The following is a 12128-nucleotide window of genomic DNA, read 5'->3' as shown; positions in this document are numbered from 1 at the left end:
GGACAGGGACAGGGACAGGGACAGGGACAGGGACAGGGACAGGGACAGGGACAGGGACACGGACGGGGACAGGGAGAGGGAGAGGGACAGGGACAGGGACAGGGATGGGACAGGGACAGGGACAGGGATGGGACAGGGACAGGACGGGGACAGGGACAGGACAGGGACAGGGACACGGACGGGGACAGGGAGAGGGAGAGGGACAGGGACAGGGACAGGGAGAGGGAGAGGGACAGGGACAGGGACAGGGACAGGGACAGGGAGAGGTAGAGGGACAGGGACAGGGACAGGGAGAGGGAGAGGGACAGGGACAGGGACAGGGACAGGGACAGGGACAGGGACAGGGACAGGGACACGGACGGGGACAGGGAGAGGGAGAGGGACAGGGACAGGGACAGGGATGGGACAGGGACAGGGACAGGGAGAGGGAGAGGGACAGGGACAGGGACAGGGACGGGGACAGGGACAGGGACAGGGACAGGGACACGGACGGGGACAGGGAGAGGGAGAGGGACAGGGACAGGGACAGGGATGGGACAGGGACAGGGACAGGGATGGGACAGGGACAGGACGGGGACAGGGACAGGACAGGGACAGGGACAGGGACAGGGACAGGGACAGGGATGGGACAGGGACAGGGACAGGGACAGGGACAGGGACAGGGACAGGGACAGGGACACGGACGGGGATTTCCGCGGGGCCGAGCGCGGCGCCGACGCAGCCGCACGTTCCGGGGGTGGCAGGCGCGGAGCCGGGGCTGAGTGCCCCGGAATCGATGGGACCCGCTCGCTCCAGCCGCCCGAAATCGCCAATTATTAGCTCTGGGTCCCAGTTTGGGTCTGGGGTCCCCTCCTGGTGCAGGGTCCCAATTTGGGTCTGGGGTCCCAGTTTGGGTCTGGGGTCCCCCCGGGTTCGGGGTCCCAGTTTGGGTCTGGGGTCCCAGTTTGGGTCTGGGTTCCCCCCTGGTTCAGGGTCCCAGTTTGGGTCTGGGGTCCCAGTTTGGGTCTGGGTTCCCCCCTGGTTCAGGGTCCCAGTTTGGGTCTGGGGTCCCCTCCCGGTTCGGGGTCCCAGTTTGGGTCTGGGGTCCCAGTTTGGGTCTGGGGTCCCCTCCCGGTTCGGGGTCCCAGTTTGGGTCTGGGGTCCCAGTTTGGGTCGGGGGTCCCCTCCTGGTTCAGGGTCCCAGTTTGGGTCTGGGGTCCCAGTTTGGGTCGGGGGTCCCCTCCTGGTTCAGGGTCCCAGTTTGGGTCTGGGGTCCCAGTTTGGGTCGGGGGTCCCCTCCTGGTTCAGGGTCCCAGTTTGGGTCTGGGGTCCCCCCGGGTTCGGGGTCCCAGTTTGGGTCTGGGGTCCCCTCCCGGTTCGGGGTCCCAGTTTGGGTCTGGGGTCCCCTCCTGGTTCAGGGTCCCAGTTTGGGTCTGGGGTCCCAGTTTGGGTCGGGGGTCCCCCCTGGTTCAGGGTCCCAGTTTGGGTCCGGGGTCCCCCCGGGTTCGGGGTCCCAGTTTGGGTCTGGGGTCTCTCACGGATTTTCCCTGGGCTTTGGGGCTCCTCAGCCCCTCGTTCCTGGGGTGTCCCCCTGGCCCGGGCGTCCCCGGGGGTCCCCGGGGGTCCCATCCCGGCCCGGAGCCCCTCCCCGGGGCCGGGCTCAATTCGGGGTCTGGGGTCCCCCCGGGACTCCCATTCCTGAGGGCACAAACCAACCCCGGCATCGGGGTAAAGCTCGGGGGGCTCTGGGCTGGGCCCCCTCCCAGGGCCGATTTCTCACGGTCACAGTCCCAAACCGAGAGGACAAAAATATTATATTTTTTTTAAATGCAACAAAATAATAATAATAATAATAATAAAAAATAAATAAATAAAATATAAAATAAAATATGAAAATAATATAAAATATAAAATATAATATAATAGAATAAAATAAAATAATAAAATAAAATAAAATATAAAAAATAAAATAAAATAAATTTGATTTTTAAAAATTAATTAAAAATAAAATAAAATGAAATAAAATGAAATAAAATGAAATAAAATAAAATAAAATAAAATAAAATAAAATAAAATAAAATAAAATAAGGGGGGGAGGGGAGTGGGGAGGGGTTCCGCAGCCACGGAAATCCGAGAACTGAAATGAATCCGGGCTCTGACACGGAGCGATGCCGCGTTTGTGGCTCAGTCCCTGGATGTCCCTGGATATTTCGTGGCTCCGGAGCCGCTCTAATTCTCTGTAAAGGTTTGTTCTGGCAGCAGCGCTCCGCACCCGCGGCCGGCCAGGGAGAAGCTCGGAATTCTCGCCGAGGATCCGCGGCCGGCGTTTCCTCCGCGCTGCCGCCGGCACTTTTATTGACTCCGCGCGTGCCGGAGCTTGTCAAGCACATTAAAAAAAATATATATACCGAAAATAAAAAGCCACAAAACCGCGAGCTCGCCCTCCTGCCTCCCCTTCAGCTGCCTCCGCACCCGCGGGGATGCGCGGGGGATGCGCGGGGGATGCGCGGAAATGAGCGGAGGATGCGCGGGGGATGCGCGGGGGATGCGCGGGGGATGCGCGGGGATGCGCGGGGGATGCGCGGGGATGCGCGGGGATGCGCGGGGGATGCGCGGGGGATGCGCGGGAATGAGCGGGGGATGCGCGGGGATGCGCGGGGGATGCGCGGGGATGCGCGGGGGATGCGCGGGGGATGCGCGGGGGATGCGCGGGGGATGCGCGGGGGATGCGCGGGGAATGAGCGGGGGATGCGCGGGGGATGCGCGGGGGATGCGCGGGGGATGCGCGGGGGATGCGCGGGGATGCGCGGGGGATGCGCGGGGGATGCGCGGGGGATGCGCGGGAATGAGCGGGGGATGCGCTGCCCCTTTTCGGGACGCAAATTTCGCCCCCTGGGCAGCTGGACGGAGATTTCCCGTTCTGCTGTTTTAAATTCATTTTTGGGCTCTTTCCCCCTCGCAATTCGCGATTTGCAGCTGCCCCGGGCGGGTTCTGCTGTTTTAAATTCATTTTTGGGCGCTTTTCCCCTCGAAATTCGCTTTTTTTATCCCGAGGTGAAGCCCAGGCCGGGCTCCTGGAGGGAAACGCGACCCTCGGGCTCTTTCTCCAACTTTGCTCCTCAACCTCTCCACGTCCCAAAAAAATTCCCAAAAAAAGAGCCCAAAAAAATCCCTGGAAAAGCTCAGGGATCGCCGCACAAGGCGCTGAGCCCCTCGCTGTCCTTCCAGGGCTTTTGGGGACAATTCGGGGTCACTCGGCAGCGCCCCGGACCCCCCTGGTTGTGAGGCAGAGCCCCCTCCCAGACCCGCTTTGATGGCTTAGAAATAATAAAAATAAACTAATAAACTAATAAACTAATTAAAATAAAATAATAAAAAATAAAATAAAATAAAATAAAATAAAATGAAATAAAATAAAATAAAATAATAAAAAATAAAATAAAATAAAATAAAATAAAATAAAATAAAATAAAATAAAATAAAATAAAATAAAATAATATAAAATAAAATAAAATAAAATAAAATATAAAATAAAATAAAATATAAAATAAAATAAAATAAAATAAAATAAAATAAAATAAAATAACAAAAAAATCAAATAAAATAATATAAAATAAAATAAAATAAAATAAAATAAAATAATAAAAAATCAAATAAATAAAAATTAACATTCACAATAATAAATAATTTTACAAAAATAAGTTTACAATAATGATTTTTACAATAATAATTTTTGCAATCAAATAATTTCGCTTTGCTCCCATTTTTCACCCCGAAATCCAGTATTCTGGGGGGGAATCGCCGGAGCACAGTGCGCGGAGGGCTGCGGAGGGACGCGGGGAGGGAAGGGATGAGACGAGCCCAGCGCGATAAAGGGACACGGCCGCGCTGCGATTTTGATATTACGGTCGCGCTCTTTCCCGAGCTTTACACTCCAGAGATTGATCCAAATCTCTGTTTAATTGCTAATCACGGGGGCCGTAATTGAGGAGCTCGGGGCTGGCGGCGCCGGCAGCGCAGAGCCGCGCCCGGCCCGCGGCGCTCGCACTTCGCTGGGCCCGGACCAAAAATGATTTATCTCGGCCAGAGCCAGCAAGAACAGCCGGCTCTGCCCGAAACACGCGCACAATGGCAGCCGCGCCGCCGCTGACATGTTTATTGTCATAAATCAAGAAAGGGGGGAAGAAGGGAAAAAAAAAATGAGAGAGAGAGGCTGCGAGGAGGGGAGAATATTCCTAAAAATATCAATGAAATGCCTCGGTGGGTATAAACACACAGAGCCCCGCGCGGAGAGGAATGGGAGGAAATGAAGCCGGCGATTTGTCACATTTTACGACAATAACATTAATAACAAACAATAAATTTACATGGACACACGGACGCGCTCGGAGCCCCCGCTACTTACAATAATCCAGCCCTCGGCGTGCTCGGCGCAGCCCCAGAATTGTTTTATTGCCGATCCTTCCCTCTCTCCTCCTTCTCTCCCCCTCTTTCTCTCCCTCCTCTCGCTCTTCCCTCTCCCCTTTTATTATTTTTTTTTCCTCCCTCTCCCCTCTCCCTTTCCCTTCCCTCTGCTCCCTGTTTTTTAAAGGACAGTTGAATTTCACGTCAGGAGGAGCCGGCGGCTGGGATTTTCCTGCCGAACACATTTCAATTCTGCAAGCTCGGCATTAATTATTTAATGAGCCACGTGATGGGGAAGGGGGAAGGGGGTCTCTGCTCCGCACTCCGAGGACCACTCTGACCTTCCACCGGAACAGCGATTTTTTTTTTTTTTTTGCCTTTTTTCCAACAACTTTCCACCCCAAGGCGGCCGCGGATCCTCTGCGCGGCTCGGGGCACCCAATTCTGTGTCAAACAACGCGATTTTGGGGTGATTTCCCCACCCTGAGTGATTTCCAACCTTTCCCTAAACCCTTTCTGCAACTCGGCTTTGTTGGACTTGGGTTCAACCAGAGCAAATCCCGATTTTCCCCGATTTTTGATTTTTTTTTCTCTCTGTGCACGCCGAGATTTTGATCACAAATCTCTGTGTGCCCTGAACGCACAACAGCTCCAGGCTCCCAAAGCTGCTGAAATATTTTTATTCCTATTTGGAAAAGCTCTCAGCTCCCCCGGATTCCCAGGCCGCTGTTGTTATTTGGCCGGACTTGATCGAGTTAGGGAGGGAGAGAAGGGCGGGGGGAAAAAAAGAGGGAAAAAATCAAATTTTGAGGCTGAGGAGAGCGGCCAAGTGCGAGAATCCTGGGAAATAAAGCAAAAGAAAGAGACGGAGACAGAGAGGGGGAGAGCAACAAAGGAGAGCGCTGGCAAAGGCCGCGGAGCCCAGGGAGAGCAACCCAGTGAGGTTTCCTCAGGAAATCCCAATTTTTGGGTCCAGTTTGGGGATTTTTTTGGTCCCATTTGGGCTTTTTGGGGAGATTTTGGGCCAAATTTAGTGATTGGGGGGGGAGAGTTGGTCCAGTTTGGGGATTTTTGGTCCAATTTGGGGATTTTGGGGGGAGTTTTGGTCCAGTTTGAGGATTTTTTTGTCCAATTGGGGATTTCTGAGGGATTTTTGGTCCAATTTGGGGATCTTTGTTCCAGTTTGGGGATTTTGGGGGGATTTTGGTCCAATTTGGGACCAAAGTTTGGAAGGGATCCCCCCAAAAATTGGCACCGAGCAGAGCCCGAGAGCCTCGGGGGCCAGCCCAGAGCACCCCAAATTCCCAAATCCCAAATCCCTGCCGGGATAAATCCTGGAGGGAGCTGGAATTAAAGGCAAAAAAGGAAGAATTAAAAGCCTAAAAAAGCGGATTTTGGGGCTCGCTGGAAGGAGAACGGCCCGGGAAACGCTCGGGTTTCAAAAACCCCCGATGATTTCTGCATCGATTTTATCGAGTGCGGGGCTGGGAGGGACAAAAAATCCGATTTTTAAAAGTTCCCTGGGGATGCTCCGAGCGCGGAAATTCCGCGGGGGAGGAGAGGGAAATTTCGGAGAACTTCAGCTCAGTTCAGAAGCCGCAACTTTCACTCCATTAAAAACTTTTTTTTCTTTTTTTTTTCCCTTTTTTTCGCCTCATAAACCGCGCGTGAACGGGTAAACACATTGAAAAAACGGGTGAACACATTGAAAAACATTGAAAAAGAGAAAAAAGAACAACACCAAAAGGGAACGGAGCCACCCCAGGCAGCAAACGGAGCGCGGAACCCCCGAGCCTTCCCCTCCGCTGGCATTTTTAGGGCTGGTTTCATGGAAAAAAAAAAAAGAAAAAACAACCAAAAAACCTCATTTTAGGTTCGGCGAATTTTCGTTTTGTTGTGTTTTGAAAGCCCTCGAAGGGCGGGGAGAGCCCTCGGAGGTGCGGCGATCAAAGGCGTCGCCTTTGTGAAGACAAACCCGCGTTTGTGCAGCGCGATTGATGGAAGGGCTCGCCGTCCCTTCCCCATCGCGCCTCGTAAATCTGCCAGCGGCGCTGGGAACGGCCCCGAGCGGCGTCTCGGGCAGCCGGAGCGTCCCCGGGACACCGGGACCCGCCGCCCCCTCCCCGCGCCCGCGGCTCCGGCCGCCAGCCGCCAATACATTGAATTTTCCTCGATTTTTCTGCGCCTCCCTGCAGCCCCCGCAGCCCGCTGGGGGTGGAGCTCCGCCGTTTCCTCGCGCGAGCACAATTTTTGGGGAGAGTTGGGGGGTTTTGGGGACAGTTGGGGGATTTTGGGCTCAATGTGGGGAATTTTTTGGTCCAATTCGACGATTCTTCGTCCAATTTGGGACTTCTTGGGGGGATTTATGGTCCAATTTGGGGATCCTTGGTCCAATTTGGGACTTCTGGGGGGGATTTTTCGGTCCAGTTTCGGGATCTTTGGGGAATTTTCTTGTCCAATTTTGGGACTTTTGGTCCAATTTGGGGATTTTGAGGGGATTTTGGGTCCACTTTGGGGATCTTTGGGGGGATTACTTTGTCTAATTTTGCCATCTTTCAGGGATTCTTTCCTCAAATTTTGGGGATATTTGGGGGGGGTTTTCATCCAATTTTGGGGATCTTTGGGGGGGATTTTTGGTAGAGTTTTGGCCATCTTTGGGTGGATTTTTTGCTCCAATTTTAGGGATATTTGGGTGTTTTTGGGGTCCAGTTTTGGGGATCACTGGGGGGATTTTCGAGTGGATTTTTTTTGTCCAGTTTTGGTGGCATTATTTTACCCCAATTTTGCCATTTTTGGTTGGATTTTTTATCCAATCCCGGCATTTGGGGTTGGTTTTTTCCCCGTTTTTGGGCAGGGATAAGAAAGGACTCAGAGGATGGATTTGGGGGGGTTTGGGGTGACTCCCGGCTCCCGCGGGGATCCCCGCGCTGCTCCGAGCGCCCCGGGAGCGGGACGAGGAGGAGGAGGACGAGGAGGAGGAGGACGAGGAGGAGGAGGAGGGGGATTCTCAAACAAAGGAATTTCTGAAAATCAGCGCAGAGATCAGCCCAGGCCGCGGCCGCTCCGCTCCACTCGGCCTTTACCTTTGGGTATTTTCCTTCCCCAAAAAAAATCAAAATTGCAGCTCCAAACCTTCACCCATCACCCAAAACCCCTCTCCCAACTCAAAACAAGGCGCAAAACCCCCGATTTTTATACACCCAAACCACACGAGCAACACCGTTAAGCCCAGAGCGCTGAAACCCTGAAGAAGCAGAAATAAATCAACTTTTCCACTTTTTTCCGCCCAGTTTTTTGGCGGATTCTCCAGGGCCGGGTTTCGCTGCGCTGGGGCATCAGCACAATGTCCGGCCCGGGGAGGTCAAGGGGTTCGCGAGGTCACCCGCGGGCTGGAAAAGCCGAATCGGCCAGAAAGTGTCCCCGGCGTGACCCCGGCCCGGCCCGGCCGCCTTTGTCCCGCGCCGTGCCCGGCCGGCCCCGAGCCCTTCCCGCACCGCCGGCGGCACCGGAGCGGCCCAAATCCCGGGACTGCACGGCCCAAATCCCGGGACTGCACGGCCCAAATCCCGGGATTGCACGGCCCAAATCCCGGGATTGCACGGCCCCGATCCCGGGATTGCACGGCCCAAATCCCGGGATTGCACGGCCCCGAGTCCCGGGATTGCACGGCCCCGGCACGGCCGAAATCCCGGGATTGCACGGCCCCGATCCCGGGATTGCACGGCCCAAATCCCGGGATTGCACGGCCCAAATCCCGGGACTGCACGGCCCAAATCCCGGGATTGCACGGCCCCGGAGCGGCCCAAATCCCGGGATTGCACAGCCCCGATCCCGGGATTGCACGGCCCAAATCCCGGGATTGCACGGCCCAAATCCCGGGATTGCACAGCCCCGATCCCGGGATTGCACGGCCCGGATCCCGGGATTGCACGGCCCCGAGTCCCGGGATTGCACGGCCCCGGGGTCCCGGGATTGCACAGCCCCGGGATCCCGGGATTGCACGGCCCCGGATCCCGGGATTGCACGGCCCCGAGTCCCGGGATTGCACGGCCCGGATCCCGGGATTGCACGGCCCCGGCACGGCCGAAATCCCGGGATTGCACGGCCCCGGATCCCGGGATTGCACGGCCTCGGCACAGCCCAAATCCCGGGATTGCACGGCCCGGATCCCGGGATTGCACGGCCTCGGCACAGCCCAAATCCCGGGATTGCACGGCCCGGATCCCGGGATTGCACGGCCCCGGATCCCGGGATTGCACGGCCCAAATCCCGGGATTGCACGGCCCGGATCCCGGGATTGCACGGCCCAAATCCCGGGATTGCACGGCCCAAATCCCGGGATTGCACGGCCCCGGATCCCGGGATTGCACGGCCCCGGATCCCGGGATTGCACGGCCCCGATCCCGGGATTGCACAGCCCCGGCACGGCTGGGGGTATTAAATCGGGAATATTCAGAATTCCTGGGACAGTTTAAACCGGGAATACCCCTGGAATGGTTTAAACTGGGATTGTTCCCGAGAGTTTAAATCGGGAATGTTCCTGGGACAGATTTAAATCAGGAGTGTTCCTGAGAGTTTAAATCGGGAATGTTCCCGGAGTGGTTTAAATCGGGAATATTCCTGGGATTGCCTTAAACTGGGGGTGTTCCTGGGGAGGTTTAAATCAGGAATGTTCAGAGTTCCTGGGACGGTTTAAACCGGGAATACCCCTGGAATGGTTTAAACCGGGATTGCTCCTGAGAGTTTAAACCGGGAATGTTCCTGGGATGGGTTTAGACTGGGAATGTTCCTAAGAATTTAAACTGGGAATATTCCTGAGAGTTTAAACTAGGAATGTGCCTGGATGGTTTAAACTGGGAATATTCAGAGTTCCTGGGACGGTTTAAACTGGGAATACCCCTGGAATGGTTTAAACCGGGATTGTTCCTGAGAGTTTAAACTGGGAATGTTCCTGGGACGGGCTTAAACTCAGAATGGTCTTGGGACAGGCCTAAACCGGGAATGCTCCCAGTTCCTGGGACAGTTTTAAACCGGGAATATTCCTGGGAGAGGCTTAAACCGGGAATATTCTCAGTTCCCGGGACAGTTTAAACTGGGAATGTTCGCAGTTCCTGGAAGGGCTTAATTGGGGAATATTCGCATTTCCTGGGACAGTTTAAACTGAGAATATTCCCAGTTCCTGGGAAGTTTAAACCAAGAATATTCCCATTTCCCGGGAGAGTTTAGACCGGGATTATTCCCATTTCCCGGAACACCCAGCAGCCACTCCACCAAACCCTCCCCAAACCATCCCGTGAGAGATTTAACTCGGGAAAAAACGTGAAAAAATCCCCGATTTTTAAGCATAAACCCCCCAAATCTCCACCCGGAACCAGCACGCCGGGCCCCCCCAACAAAACCCCAACCACGCCCAGCCCCAAATCGAGACGGAATTCCCAAAAAAACATCCCAAACCCTTCTCGCCAGCAAGACCCGCCCCAAAACCCGAGGAGAAAAGGAAAACCCCGCGCGAGAGCTCGCGGGGAGTTTCTCTTCCCGCCTCTATTTGTTAAGAATTCGCTTTTTTCTCTGAATTTCACCCCAATTTCTGGCGGAAACCCCATCCCCAAGGCACGCCAAGAGAGCAGCTCCGTTACCTGCTTCGCTCCCAAATCCTTTTTCCAACGCTCGGGGTGGTTTCTTCCAAACTCTGGGAGAATTTGGCTTTTCTCCCCCCTCCCCCCAACCAAAAAAAAAAAAAAGAGAATTTTTCACCTTTGGGGCTCGGGGATTTATTATTAGCCACATTAGGAATATTATTCCTGTTAATTCTGATTTTCCTCATCGCCCCTGCGGGTCTCTCGCAGTTCTCCGGGTGCTTTTTTTGCCGCCAGACGCTGAGCGGGAGATTCGCTGTTGAATAACAATGGGAAAAGGGAGAAGTATTTCAAGAAAAGAAGTGATTAATGATTTTTTTCTGTATAATTCGCGCATTTTTCTCGCCTTCTGTCCGCTGCTGATGGCTGTGAACTTTGCGGTCCTATAGAAATCTCCTTTTCTCCCCCTTCCGTCCCATTCACGCTCCCCCAGCTCGGCTTTGCCCCCACAGACCCCGCATTCCTGCCAGCATATGTCTCTTTTTTGATATTTTTTCCTTCTTTTTTGGTTTTTTTTTTTTTTTGGTTTTTTTTAGGGTTTTTTTTTTTGGCTTTAAACACCCATTTTTGGCCATTCTTAGGAGCCTCCTCTCGAAAATCGCACCCCGTGCCCAAGCGCAGCGGATCAAAGGGAGGGAGAGCGGAGCGAAGAAAGGAGAAAATCAAATTCAAACAGAAACCGCGACTTCCGCTGCCGCCACCTCCAAAACCGCCAGAATTCAACAAAAACCCGGCCAGAAATCCGATTTTTTTTTTTTTTCCATCACACCGTGCGGAGCCTGGGCCATGTGACCGCGGGAATATTATTTATTTTAAAGTATTAAAAAGGGAAAAATAAAAATAAACGCGCAGCAGGGTTGTGTTTGTAGCGGGGGGGATTTGATTTGATTTTGGTTTATTTTATTTTATTCACACGAGGAGAGGCTGAGTTTTCAAACATTCCCAGCCCTGCCTTTGTCTGGGGGCGAAGCGGGGCCGAAATTTGGGTCCTGTTTGGGGTTTTTGGAGGATTCCGTGAATATCAAGCAAACCAGTCAAAGCCACTTCATTTTTTAAATTTTTATTTTTAATTTTTAAATTTTTTAAAATATTTTTATTTTTATCCTTAATTTTCATTTTAATTTTTTGTTATTGGTTTTTTAATTTTAATTTTAATTTTTAGTTTTAGTTTTAGTTTTAGTTTTTAATATTTCATTTTTATTTTTACTTTTATTTTTTATTTTTATTTTTTATTTTTACTTTTATTTTTTTTTACTTCTACTTTTATTTCTATTTTTATTATTCTTTATACACACATTTGTATCCATAGATTCACGTATAGCTATATTTTATATCTCCACCTTTATATATTTATATTCGTAATCACAATTTATATTTACACCTATACTTACACATTCATTTCTACTTAAATTTACATTTAATATATTTTTATTGCCATCATCACCATTATTTTAGTGGCGAACATTCTTCCTTCAGCTGCTCCCACCCCCTCGAGGACAATAATTTGCTTTTTTCTCCCCATTCCTGCCACGTTATTTTCGCTTTTTTTTTTTCATTTTTAATATTGCTTTTTCATCTCTTTTGTTTTTCCTCTTTTTACTTTTTTCCTCTCTTTTCCCCCTCTATTTTTTCTCTTTTTTTTTCCTTTTTTCTATTTTAATTTTTTTTAATTTTTTCTCTCTTTATTTATCTTCTCTTTTAAAAATATTTTTCCTATTTTTAAAAACATTTTTCCTCTTTTTTCCTCTCTTTTTTTCTTTTTCTCTCTCTAAATTTTTTTATCCCTTTTTCTTTTTTCTCTCTTTTCTCTGTTTTTTCCCCTCTCTTTTTCCTTTTTTCTTTTTAAATTTTTTTTCTCTCTGTTTTTCTTCTCTTTTTTTCTCCCTTTAATTTTTTCCTGTTTTTTTCTTTTTTCTTTTTTTTTTCTTTTTTTCCTCTTTTTCCCTTTTTTTTTTTACCTCTCTTTTTTTCTTACTCTTTTTTTCATTCATTTTTTTTTAGTCTTTTTTTCCTCTCTTTTTTTTCACTCCTTTTTTTTTTACTCTTTTTTTTTTAATTGTTTTGTCTTTTTTTCCCCCTCTTTTTTTAACTCTTTTTTTTTTCTCTCTT

At 50.9% G+C, this 12128-nt stretch overlaps 1 protein-coding gene across 8 annotated transcripts in view; it reads right to left on the bottom strand.

Annotated features, from left to right (window-relative positions):
• The window catches only part of HOXB3 (homeobox B3), a 46505-nt gene that overhangs the window by 22507 nt on the left and 11870 nt on the right, over positions 1-12128 (bottom strand). For 5 of the 8 annotated variants that reach the window (XM_085561740.1, XM_085561737.1, XM_085561743.1 and 2 more), the window contains exon 2: positions 10138-10275. The gene's annotated coding sequence lies outside the window, so the exon portion shown is untranslated. Of the gene's footprint in view, positions 1-4384; positions 6313-10137; positions 10276-12128 lie in introns of those variants that run through there. The other 3 variants (XM_085561739.1, XM_085561745.1, XM_085561746.1) reach the window with 1 other exon arrangement.

Source organism: Lonchura striata, chromosome 27 (assembly GCF_050655825.1).
Source record: "Lonchura striata isolate lonStrDom1 chromosome 27, ASM5065582v1, whole genome shotgun sequence".
Taxonomy (NCBI): Eukaryota; Metazoa; Chordata; class Aves; order Passeriformes; family Estrildidae; genus Lonchura; species Lonchura striata.
Note: the sequence above shows the minus strand (reverse complement) of the source record. Positions and strands in the feature narration are given on the sequence as shown.